Consider the following 13,554-nt stretch of genomic DNA (forward strand, 5'->3'; position numbering starts at 1 on the left):
AAAACTTCTTCACTGTGAGGGTGACAGAGCACTGGAACAGGTTGCCCAGGGAGGTTGTGGAGTCTCCTTCTCTGGAGATATTCAGAACCCGCCTGGACACGATCCTGTGCAACATGCTCTCGGTGACCCTGCTTGATCAGGGGGGTTGGACTAGATGATCTCCAGAGGTCCCTTCAACCTCAACCATTCTGTGATTCTGTGATTCTGTGGGAGTCTTGAATACCAATGACCCATGCCATCATACATCTGCTGTCTGTGATGTTGCTGCCACTTAAACACTTGAGCTTGATGTTGAACAGATATTATCATGATGGCCAGATTCCAGTCTCCAGTTATCAGGCTTCTCATTCAAGATTTATTCTCCTGGTCCAGCTTACCCTACTTTTTCCATTTAGGGCTTGCTGCTTGTGCCCTCAGATATCTTCCTATAGCTGTTTCTGCTGCCTTTAACCAACTAACCCTGCTCTTGCCCTTTCTCTTTGATAACTCTGCCATTCTCCTCATCTGATTGAGAGTTCTTATCTTTCTTATTGATTTCCTTATTGAGTGTCACCTATTCATGCTTTTTCTGTCTTGTGTCCTCGTTTTGCCTGACTGGTTTGCTGGTTACTTTCCACACATTCAGCTCTTTCTCAGAGCTGTTTTTGACACACATCTTCTACCTCCCCAATACAGAAATTCAGCCTTTTTGTTCGACTAGTCCAGTCTCAGTCTTTCAAGTCTCGGGATTCAAGTAGCTGCTGTTTCACTAAACCTTTTCAATAGTCCCAGTATCCTTCTGGATGCTAGTCAGTCCTGCACTAGTTAATAGATATGTACCTAAATGTACTAGCTACTTCCCCAGCAGGATGATAAAGCAAGTTTATAAAGTAAGTTGAAGCTCTTCTTATTGTTGCTGTAGTGATATGATAGAATTATTGCTCAGAATCATACAACTTTTGTTCACTTGACTGTCAGTTATCTCTAGAGAAACTCTTAGCAATATTGCAGGTCTTTCTGGAAATGGTGTGTACTGCCAAAAATCGGATTCTGTCTTCCAAAATCATTATTTGTTTTATGCATCTTCTTTATCATCTACTTACATATTTTTACATAAAATAAATATAAATTATAGATATAATATGTAATAAATAAAAGCATTATATGCTTTATAGGCATTTTATATATATAATATACACATGGGTTTTTATACATATATATATGTCTGTGTGTGTGTGGGTGTGGGTGTGTATATATATATATATGTATTTGTGTGTGTATGTGTGTGTGTATATATATATATGTGTGTATAATTGCTCTATTTGCTTAGGCATCTTCATTTATTCAGGTTATCTAATATGCTGCTGCTGAAAGGGGAAAGTCTCATTCCTTTCTCTTCTTTCTTTCTTGGCTGAAGGCTCTCGGTGTACCTGTACCAGCTTCAGCACTCACTGAATGTGTGTGGTAAATCAATTCACTAAAAAGGCAGAAAAATACCCATTTAAAAATAGATAGTTTTGTGGAGGGATAGTGAGTTAAAGCCATCCACAGGTGGTTTTGATGAATGTGAGCATAAGAAAGAGGAAGGTTGGCATAAGAAAGGGGGTTGATCATGTGCGGAGACTGATATGAGCAAGGGGAGTGGGGAGACAGGAGAAGGAGGAACTGGGAACCAGTAAAAAAGAATTTCAGAATAACCATGTCGATGAGGTTATTGCAAATTTTCATGTGATGGAGATCCATTCCTTAAGCAGTGATACAACTAGATTTTGAAAAGCACCTATTATTAGTAAATCTCTAAGTACTTCACAAAGCATGCCAGTGAGTTCAATGGGAATGCTTTTAACACTAGAAATTAAGTACAACAAACACAATTGAATCAGTCTACAGTTAAAAATGTGGGTGAGCTTTTAGTGAGAATGTTTTGTAATGTTACTGGATAATGCAGTGGTAATCTTCAATGCATACCACATGAAATGATGAAATTAAATATAGAATTTAGCACACACTGGTATCTCTTCAGCAATACTCTTACCAGCAACAAGGGAGATGAACTGGAGGGATTTTCATCTGATCTTAAAAAAATTTTGCTTTTTTCAGACAAGTGAAGTATCAGCTGGGGAGTGTTTGTGGGGGGAAGGTGTTTAAATAGTTACATGGGTGTGAAAACAAGAAGTTACCAAACATTTGCTACCTTGACTTTGTCAGGTACTTTCAGACACCTGGTGGGAGCCTGAGTTACTGTATTTTTCTTGTTAGCTCCTGGAGTGAAAGGAAGCCAGAAAAATTCTGGAGGCCAAATAGTTCTCAGCAATTATGTTGGCAACTCTTCTGTCTCAGGTGAAAATAGCCTCAGGCTTACTTTCTATTTCTGCATCTTGTTACCTGCATTTTGATAACAGTAAACCATGACAAGGCTGAAATCTGAAGTATCAGAAGAAACAACACGTTAGGGCTATCTCTTCACAATACCTCTTTATCAACTGTTTTTATCTTCTTCTCATCTGCTGAGCCACCCCTGTGCGGGTGCTAGTTACCTGCTGTTGCTTCGCAGTGGTAGTTGTGGTTTTCATTACCCTTTGTTGAATCTGTCAAAACTACATAAACTTAATTTGTTTGTGCAGCTCACCTCTTAATGTACCCTTTCATAAACCCAGTTAAACAAACATAATTTCAGTCTTTTGATCTTTTGCCTTCTCTAATCCTAAATACTTTGTCTTCATATAGATTTGGCTATAAATGGGAAGGATTTCTTTCAGTGTCTTAGTCTTGAATATTCCACTCTTTTGGTGCTGCTGTCATTCACTGTGAATGTTTTTGTTTTTGTTATAGGCTAATTCATGACCACCCTGTTCTTCCTTTTTTTCCCATTTGTACTTCTGTGTGCATAAATATTCACATAAATATTGGGTTCTGAGATAGCTGTACCTCTTAGGAACTGCCTTTCATATTGCGCTACTTTTCTGTGCATGAAAGTCTGCAATGCAGCACCCTGAAGGAAAGATCATTTTCTTGTCTACCCACGTTCAGTGACACGCTTTTTTGCTATTGCTTATTTCTCATATTTTGTATAGAATTAGAATAGCAGGTTGAAAATATGTAGGTAGTCTATCTGATCTGCTTTGTAATAAGCTTATTCCCTGTTCATCCTAAATTGTATGAATGGGTCAACCCTGTACTAGATGAATTGTGAAGTTAATACAAAAGTAGTGATGGTTCTTAGAGACAGAAGAAAACCCCTTTTCTTTTAAAGATCTAGTGGTTGTCCTTACTTGGCTTTATTTAGTAAGATATACTTAGTGATTCTCATCTATGATTACTAGCTGCCTAATGTCCAAAGCTATTTTTACAAAGAAGTGGAACTTGATTTCAGCACAGATGGTTTATCCTACAAGACCTGTTTTGTGCTAAATCTGACCTTCCTATCTTCAAACTGTGAATACAGTATTTACTACAGTAAGAGGAAGAGGTTTACTGTCCCCAGAGCTAGGCTGTCATGATACTGGACTGAGAGCCATCCCTAGTTCCTTAGCTACTGGCCACTTTGAACCATTTGTACTAACAAATGTTGCACATGACCTTAGATCTGCCAAAATAGGGCTGCTAAAGCAAAGCAAAATGAAGTATTTGTATTATTAATTAAATGACACTGGGCTATGGCTTCTTCCTGCTCCAGTCAAGGCTGCCTGTCAGCAGTGCAGCTGTGTTTCTGTTTTGACAAGTACCTTGCTGGGAGGTGTTGTCTTGTGAAGTTGTTTCTCCCACTCTTCTGAGTCTATTGTCATTGCATCTTGCGAGCCACTGGCTGCAGCCATATGTAAACCTAGGCTCTCCAGGGAGGTAGAGCCTAGGTAGAGCTGGTTTATCAGGGAGGCAGAGCTGAGTTATAATCATGTCTTGGCTGCACATTTAGTGAAGCTGCAGAGAAGAGGCACACACAGCAAACTCTTGCTGTAGCCTGCAGTTTCTTTCACTGAACTCCGTGCACTCAGATTCAGGACTGGCTCTTGAATGGCTGAAGGACCTGGTGCTTAATTTGGACTCAGAGGTTTTCTGCTCTGTAGAAAAGCCCAGTGAGATGCAACTAGGGCAAGACTTACAAAACAAAAATGAACAAAAAACTCCTAAAGAATCTGTTGCACGTGGATGTTGTTCATCAAAGAGGTTCAGTGCAGAAAGATTTTTTTGCAAAGATGCAGAAGTAATCACAGTAGTGCAGAGCTCTGATAATGATTTTGTGCACTGTGGTATGGTACGAAAAAAAAGGTATCAGGCAGCTCTTTTGAGATGGCCTGCAGCACATGAATTTTGCCCTACCAGTTCTTTGCCCTTTTGCTAATTAAGAAGTTGCTGAAGAAATTCTAGAGAAATATCTCTTTGTAAAAAATTCTGTTCCTAATATGATCATTCTAAACCAAATATATTGCATCTGCAGAAATCAACAATAAATTAGAGGAAGTGCCAGGTAAAAGAAATAAATGTGGGAAAAAATAGAGAAGTTACTTGAAAAAGGCTAGGAGAATAGGAACTTAAAGAGGAGGAAAAAAAAGAGGTTTTGTAAGATGATAATTTGTAATAACAATCCCTGCCTTAATTGTTTCTGCTGGTAACAAGAATTTTAGAAGGAATGTATGAATTGCTCAATGATTAGATTAGGTTAAATTTGGAAGTTAGTATATGAATCATCCTTCTCCCACTTTTCTTGGAAAAAAAAAAAAAGATTCTTTCAGATTCTACCATGTTAGCATTGCCAAAGTTGTGCCAGAAGTGGGAGACATTTTTGTGAAAAATAAAGAAACAATGCAGGGATAAATTTCTAATCATTATAATTTTAGGAAGGAAAAAATAACTTAAACACTGAATGCTGACAGCAAAAATATTGTTGCCTGCTTTCTAACCAGTTATGCTGGGGATGAATACAAGGAGATGAAGCTCTACTGTAAAACTATGAATCTGTGAAACATTTAACCCCTCTTCCCAAGTTTCAAAAGAAAGGTTTCATTGCCATAAGCTGAAGCTGGTATAAGGATATTTTGGTTAAAGATGAGGCAGTGGGAGTTGTTCACTTGGATACGTCAAATATCTCCTGTAGATTTGATTCTTTTTATGTTTATGTTACAGATTGAGTCATGTTTTACACTTGGATTGTGGTGCTGCAGAAGAAAATATTTGATCCATTCTGCAAAATTCTTGATTTGCCAATAATTGTGTGTATATTCCTTGAAAAAATATTTTTTTCTTAATGTATATTTTATGCCTTTTCCTTCTTTGTTATTTTGTAGAACATCTGTCTTTGTTATATTAAGCATTAGGATTTGCTTTGTGGCTGCACTGTAGTTTTTAAAACATCTCCTAATACTAGATTACTTTGCCCTATTTTTAAAAGCTTTTCCTTATTTGTTCATACTTTACAAATTATTTTGGAAGACACTCAAGAAATGTTCCTAGCAAATAGTTTGAATGCAGTGCTGTCCAAATAAATTAATGTCATTGTATTTACTTAACAAGCTTGTTTGCATGTATGCAGCTACGTTGTATGTATGCAGTATGTATATATGGCTTGTGTGCTTAAGGTTTTGTTGCTTCCATTTCAAACTTGAAGATGGACTTGTTTGCTTGAAAACCTGTTTTTTCAACTGCATCAGGTAGTGTAATAAAAGATACTACCTTTCCCCACAAATCTTGGTTCAGTTATTACTCATCTATTAAAACAGAGTTTTCCACTTTGATTACTATATTCTTTATTGCTGATGTTACAAAAGTGGTGAAAACCATAGGATAACTTGTTTAAAAGGAAAGCAATAGAACAAAATTAGTGAATATACTTCTAGCTCATTTTAATAGTGTGAAACAGTAGGAACAAGGAAGAGGCCAGCATGATTTAATCATAAAGCACCAGTAAGTGTTTCATAGAGTAATAATTGCTAAAAGACAATACTTTGGGAAGAGATTGTACAAGACACATTACAAAAATAAAAGCAGTTTGGAATTTCCTAATTTAAACTCATTTAGGAATAGTTCTTTATAAAGTTTGAGACTTTTCTTTTAAACTTTACACATTTTATAGGAGAACTATAGCCCGAAATCTCTGTACCATTTAGAAATTTTCTGTATGCATTGACTGTTGAATTAAAGGGTCTTCTCTAATCAACGCAGAAAATAAAACAAATTAGTAAGATCTCTGCAGATATAAGACCTTACAGGTTCCTGTGGCTAGTGTGCTTTCCTTAACAATACCTGTAAATATAATGCAGACTGTAAATTTCTTGCAAGTATCAAATCTTGTAAAATAGATATTCTAATGGGTGCAATGGACATCAGAAGCAAAGAGACCCCGGTAATGGGACATCAGGATACAACGGGACAGGCTAGGTGATTCAACAGTCTTCTTCAAAGCAAAGTACTCAGAACTTTGTATCTTCAAGGCAAGTGATTTTACCTAGCTTGATATGGACAACATCCAGCCCTGGTCTCACTAGAGCTTTCTCAGTGGTCTGAACAGACAAATCATAAATAAAATGTCATTATCTCTTCAAGAAAGATGTAGATTCCACCTTGCAAATATATACAGCAGGTTACAAATGTCACAGAAAAACACATTTTCTGCAGCTTCTAGTGTGCAGAAGTCTGGATTTTTTTCATTGAATCGGGCTGTTAGCTAGTAAAGAAAAGCAGTTTCAAATGTACTTTGGCAGCTTTAGTATGCTCAAAATGTACTGTTATTGCCATATCATATCAAACACATTTGTTGCCTCTTCATGCTAAACTTCTATTAATGTGCTTTACAGAAACAGATCAACATATTAAAGGGACACTGTCAAGGTTGTTAGTCCTAAAAATTGACCTAGTTTGACACTGGTCCTATACTGAAGCTTTTACCGCTGAGGTTTGTTCTATATACTGCTTCCTGGATAAATGTGCTACACAGATGCTAGATGTATAAATATATGCTCAAACTAATGTGTAATGGGTGTTACAGGACAAAGTTTAATTTGGGGTTCAGATGTAACTGCTGTTGCCATCAGTTTGAGACTTCTGCAGCGATCCCAGTGCAGATGTGATGTGTGCCTCAGAGGGCCAAATGTTGCTGTGGTGCCTGGTTGATACACAGAAATGGCTATGATCTCCTGAATGGCTGTGTTGACCAAGATGTCCATTCAGACAAAAAGCTTTTTCTGGCTTTTTAAACTTACTAGCTGTCTTCCAAAAAATGACATGAATATACTTGGAGCAGGTATTCACTGCTTTCCCACAGATTAAGCATGATATTAGAAATGTGGTGCTAATTAATCACTTAAAGGCTTGGACCTGCAAGAAAGCTGAGCTCATGGTACTGATTCAGCAAAGCTTTTCTGCTGCTTATTGCTTGCCAAATTGGTAAGAAAGATTTCACAGACTGCTAAATTTATTTCCATGACTATCCTGTTCAAATCTCAACTTTTCTCTAATGCTTTATATTCTTAGGGCTTATTAATTAAAAAATAGATGTTCATACTCTTTGGTGACAATTATCTATACATAACATGAAATAAAATGATACCCCAGCAACTCTGGAGTAAGCATGAGTACCTAGCTCATACTAAAGATGCAGCGGGATTGCCGTTTCCCTCCTAACTTGCTAGTTATTTCATAATGATAGGAATTATAAAGTATAGGTCAGATATATTTTTAAATACAATACGTAATGATCCAAAGTGTAGACATCCATTTTAAAAACAGATATTCACATTTCCATTCTGCACAATTATGTTACAAAAGATCCAGTTCTGAGTGCATGGCTGCACACAACTGGCATCTCATATCTTCTCTATTTGTATTGGCTAGTGATATTCAAAGAAATTACTCATAACAGATACTTTCATGACAACAGACCTGATGCTTTTACAGGAAAGCTGACATTTGTAAAGTCTCATGCCAAGTACCACATTTCCCAAGTGGTGTGATCTGGCAGTAGTTTTGATGGATCCATACCAATGAGTAAAGAAGAATTTAGCCTCCTTCTACAAATAATTAAGTTGCAAGCCAAAGCTACTGGAAAGTGAATGAGCAGTATCTACTCATCTGCATAAACTCGTTTAATGTATTTAATTAGGAGACATTTTATTTCATTATTCAATCATACTGTTTCTGTATCATACCTGTGTAGGTAGCAGAAAGTCTCACACTTTGTTTCAAAAGTCTAGTTCAAAGAAATAGAACAGCATTACTATTTATTTTGCCCCTGTATTTCTACTGTGGTTCGATACCTAATAAGGCTTCATGGTACTAATATTTTGGGATTTGGCTGTCATCAGAAATGAACTGCCAAGGAAGTAATTTTAACTGAGATGCTATATGGAGAAGGGTGTAGAATCACACTTCATTTTGTAATGTCAGAAGAAATTGCTATGTTTGATTCTTACCTTTGCTCTCTTCTTTGGGGAATTAATTTTTACAACAAATGGACATTACAGTTGGATTCTAGAACTGATTTTATGCAGTTTGCATGGACGCCTCTGGCTAGCTGAAGGCTGCCATCACATAACTGTAGCTACCAGGCAGGCTACTTGGTTGTTCTTAACTCCTCTTCTTCCCCCCTTCCCCTCAGGAAGTTTGTATCCCTCCTGGCTAACCCTGTAGCTGTCTTAATAACCTGGAGCCTGTCCCCAGGCTAGCTGTCTTGGTACTACCTCCTCCTCTCTCTTGCAGACCCAGGTGTAGTTACTGGGACATGAGCAGAGGGTCAGCATTACCCTGGGCCTGCTCCAGACTCTGAGCTGAGACAAACTCCAGAGTTTCCAGGGTGCTTTGGATCCCTGCACAGAGGTCCAGCAAGAGGCACAACTAATTCATGCTACCCTCTGCCTGCCAGCTCTGACAGCTCCTCTATGTTTATCTGGAGTGTTGTGTGTGTGTGTGTGTGTGTGTGTGTGTGTGTGGTTGCTTAGCATGGCAAAATAGAAAAATGATAAATGACAGGTTCAGGTATAGATCTAGACCAAATATGTGATGTGAGCTGAACAGTTCAGTGGGAGTTTCTCTTAGGGTGAATGGAGATATGGTGCTATGTTTATGCCACAGATGAGCATCAACATGCAGTTTAGCTCTCTCTACCACTGCTTTAAAAATCCTGTTGTGGAGTATACACACTGCTGAGCACTACATCTCTATAGTAAACCAGTAACTGAACAAACACAACCCGAAACCCAAACAAGAATACACCGAGGGGCATTTTTGAGATCTGTTTTCAGTTCTTTTTGTTCCTTATCCTTAATTTTTGTATCTCTGTCCAAGTGCTATGGACACTATTGTTTATATCTGTAAGTCTTTAAATTCTGATCCTTCTGCTTTTTTACTGCATTTGCCAAAGAAAAGCTCTCTTCAGAAAGCCAAGTCTCATTTGTATTGTATTATATTTCTCACTAGCTTTATGTCGTATCCACAGTTTATAGTACAACTCTTTTTTAGCCTGACTATTTTCATTGTATATTAGTTGAAAGAGCTGTCATTTGTGTAAAACACATTATAGCTAAGAAAGTTGTCATTGGGCAGAAGACAAAAGGTGCTCAAGTTTCTCCTGGTAGGTGATTGGGATAGCATTGGTGTTATCAGCCCCATAGCTGCCAGACCATGTGGGGTGCTGTTATCCTGTTACACCAGCTTCTGCAATTCATGGGTCCCAAAGCTGCTGACCAGTGGTAAACCACAAGGTGCTCCACAGGGCAGGGTGTCTGTGTTCAGTTCATAGAACAGACATTGCAGAATCACAGAATAACTGAGGTTAGAAGGCATCTTGGGAAGTTGACTAGCATAACTACTTGCTCCAAGCAGGTCTAACTTCAAAGCTGAATCATGTCACTCTTATATTGTGTATAAATATTCTTTATCACAGAATGGTTGAGGTTGGAAGGGACCTCTGGAGATCATCTAGTCCAACCCCCCTGATCAAGCAGGGTCACCGAGAGCATGTTGCACAGGATCGTGTCCAGGCGGGTTCTGAATATCTCCAGAGAAGGAGACTCCACAACCTCCCTGGGCAACCTGTTCCAGTGCTCTGTCACCCTCACAGTGAAGAAGTTTTTCCTCATGTTCAGATGGAACTGTCTGTGTTTCAGTTTGTGCCCATTGCCTCGCGCCCTGTCGCTGGGCACCACCGAGAAGAGTCTGGCCCCATCCTCTTGACACCCTCCCTTAAGGTATTTGTATACATTAATAAGATCTCCTCTCAGTCTTCTCTTCTGCAGGCTAAACAGGCCCAGCTCTCTCAGCCTTTCCTCATAGGAGAGATGCTCCAGTCCCCTAATCATCTTTGCAGCCCTTCGCTGGACTTGCTCCACTAGTGCCACATCCCTCTTGTACTGGGGAGCCCAGCACTGGACACAGTACTCCAGATGTGGCCTCACCAGCGCTGAGTAGAGGGGGAGGATCACCTCCCTTGACCTGCTGGCAACACTCTTCCTGATGCACCCCAGGATACCATTGGCCTTCTTGGCCACAAGGGCACATTGCTGCCTCATGCTTAACTTGGTGTCCACCAGCACTCCCAGGTCCTTCTCCGCAGAGCTGCTTTCCAGCAGGTCAACCCCCAACCTGTACTGGTGCATGGAGTTATTCCTCCCCAGGTGCAGGACCCTGCACTTGCCTTTCTTGAACTTCATGAGGTTCCTCTCCGCCCACTTCTCCAGCCTGTCCAGGTCTCTCTGAATGGCAGCACAGCCCTCTGGGGTATCCGCCACTCCTCCCAGTTTGGTATCGTCAGCAAACTTGCTGAGGGTGCACTCTGTGCCTTCATCCAGGTCATTGATGAAGAAGTTGAACAAGACCGGACCCAGTACTGACCCCTGGGGGACACCACTAGCTACAGGCCTCCAACTAGACTCTGTGCCGCTGATCGCAACCCTCTGAGCTCTGCTATTCAGCCAGTTCTCAATCCACCTCACTGTCCACTCATCCAACCCACACTTCCTGAGCTTGTCTATGAGGATGTTATGGGAGACAGTGTCAAAAGCCTTGCTGAAGTCAAGGTAGACAATATCCACTGCTCTCCCCTCATCTCCCCAGCCAGTCATTCCATCACAGAAGGCTATCAGATTGGTTAAGCATGATTTCCCCTTGGTGAAGCCATGCTGACTACTCCTGATCACTTTCTTGTCCTCCACATGCTTGGAGATGGCCTCCATGATAAGCTGCTCCATCACCTTTCCAGGGATGGAGGTGAGGTTGACTGGCCTGTAGTTCCCTGGGTCCTCCTTCTTGCCCTTTTTGAAGACTGGGGTGACACTGGCTTTCTTCCGGTCCTCAGGCACCTCTCCTTTCTCCAGGACCTTTCAAAGATGATGGAGAGTGGCCTAGCAATAACGTCCGCCAGCTCCCTCGGCACTCGTGGGTGCATCCCATCGGGGCCCATGGATTTGTGGGTGTCAGGTTTGCCTAAATGATCTCTAACCCGATCCTCCTCAACCAAGGGAAAGTCTTCCTTTCTCCAGACTTTCTCTCTTGCCTCCAGGGTCTGGGATTCCTGAGGGCTGGCCTGAGCAGCAAAGACTGAAGCAAAGAAGGCATTCAGTAACTCTGCCTTCTCTGCATCCTTCGTCACCAGGGCACCCATCCCATTCAGCAATGGGCCCACATTTTCCCTAGTCTGCCTTTTGCTGCTGATGTATTTGAAGAAGCCCTTCTTGCTGTCCTTGACATCCCTTGCCAGATTTAATTCCAAATGGGCCTTAGCCTTCCTCGTCGCATCCCTGCATACTCTGGCAACGTTCCTATATTCCTCCCAAGTGGCCTGTCCCCCTTTCCACTTTCTGTATACTTCCTCCTTCTGGTTGAGTTTTGCCAGGAGCTCCTTGCTCATCCACACAGGTCTCCTGCCCCCTTTGCTTGACTTCCTACTCATAGGGATGCTCCGATCTTGAGCCTGGAGGGAGTGATGTTTGAATATTAACCAGCTCTCTTGAACGCCCCTTCCTTCTAGGGTCCTAACCCATGGGATTCCTCCAAGCAGGTCCCTGAAGAGGCCAAAGTTTGCTCTCCTGAAGTCCAGGGTTGCGATCCTACTTAGTGCCCTGCCTCCTCCTCGCAGGATCCTCAACTCCACCATCTCATGGTCACTGCAGCCAAGGCTTCCCCCAACCTTCACATCTTCCACCAGTCCTTCTTTGCTTGTTAGTGTGAGGTCCAGCAGCACACCTCTCCTCGTTGGCTTCTCCGCCACCTGTGTCAAGAAGTTGTCATCAATGCTCTGCAGGAACCTCCGGGACTGTTTGTGCCTAGCTGTGTTGTCTTTCCAGCAGATAACAGGGTGGTTGAAGTCCCCCATGAGAACCAGGGCCTGTGATCGTGAGGCTACTTCCAGCTGTCTGTAGAAGGCCTCATCGACTTCCTCTTCCTGATCAGGTGGCCTGTAGTAAACACCCACAACAGTGTCACCCATGTTAGCCTGCCCTTTAATCCTTCCCCATAAACTCTCGACTAGCTCTTCATCCACCCCTAGGCAGAGCTCGATACATTCCAGTTTCTCTCTCGCATAAAGAGCAACTCCACCACCTCGCTTTCCTGGCCTGTCTTTCCTGAAAAGCACGTAGCCATCCATGACAGCACTCCAGTCATGTGAGCTATCCCACCATGTCTCTGTAATTGCAATGAGATCATGGCCCTGTGACTGCACACAGATTTCTAATTCTTCCTGTTTACTCCCCGTGCTGCATGCATTGGTGTACAGGCATTTCAGAGAGGTGACTGAGCATGCAGGTTTCCTAGGAGGGATACAAGAGGATCCTCCATAGTCACATCCCATGCGCACTTTCCTGGCTGCAAGCACCTGCTGGAGGCATCCTGACTTGAGCTGTGTTTTGCCCTGTCTCTATAACTCTCCCCTTCCCCCATCTTTCCTAGTTTAAAGCCCTCCTTAGCAGATTGGCCAACCTGCTGGCAAAGACACGCGTGCCCCACTTAGTGAGGTGGACCCCATCTCTCCCAAGCAGTTGTCGATCTTCAAATAGGGTTCCATGGTTGTAGAAACCAAAATCCTGTTGCCAACACCAGCAGCGCAGCCAGTTGTTAATTTGGAAAATCTGTCTCCTCCTCCTCTCATCCATCCCCCTCACTGGCAGGATTGAGGAGGAAATGACCTGGGCTCCCAGACCCTTGACCACCATCCCCAGAACTCTGAAATCCCGTTTGGTGGTCTCCAGTTTGCCCTTGGTGTCATTAGTGCCCAAATGGAAGAGCAGCAGAGGGTAATAGTCTGATGAGCAGACAAGCCTTGACAGTCTTTCCATGACATCTTGTATTCGAGCCCCTGGCAGGCAACAAACCTCTCTAGACAAGAGGTCAGGTCGGCAGATAGGTGCCTCCATCCCCTGCAGCAGGGAGTCACCAACAATCACCCACTGCTTCTTCTGGGTGTTCCCGCAAGGCACAGGGTCTGTTGTCCCAGTTATTTCCCTTGCAGCCTTGTCCATCTCCTCCTCATCCTGGAGGGCACTAAACCTGTTCTTCAAATGCAAGTCCTCAGGAGGAGTAGGAGCCTTTCTCCTCCTGTGAGCAGTGACCAGCTTCCAGCCGCCTTCTACAGTGTTACGACGTACCATTTCA

This window comes from Apteryx mantelli, chromosome 2, assembly GCF_036417845.1.
Source record: "Apteryx mantelli isolate bAptMan1 chromosome 2, bAptMan1.hap1, whole genome shotgun sequence".
NCBI lineage: Eukaryota > Metazoa > Chordata > Aves > Apterygiformes > Apterygidae > Apteryx > Apteryx mantelli.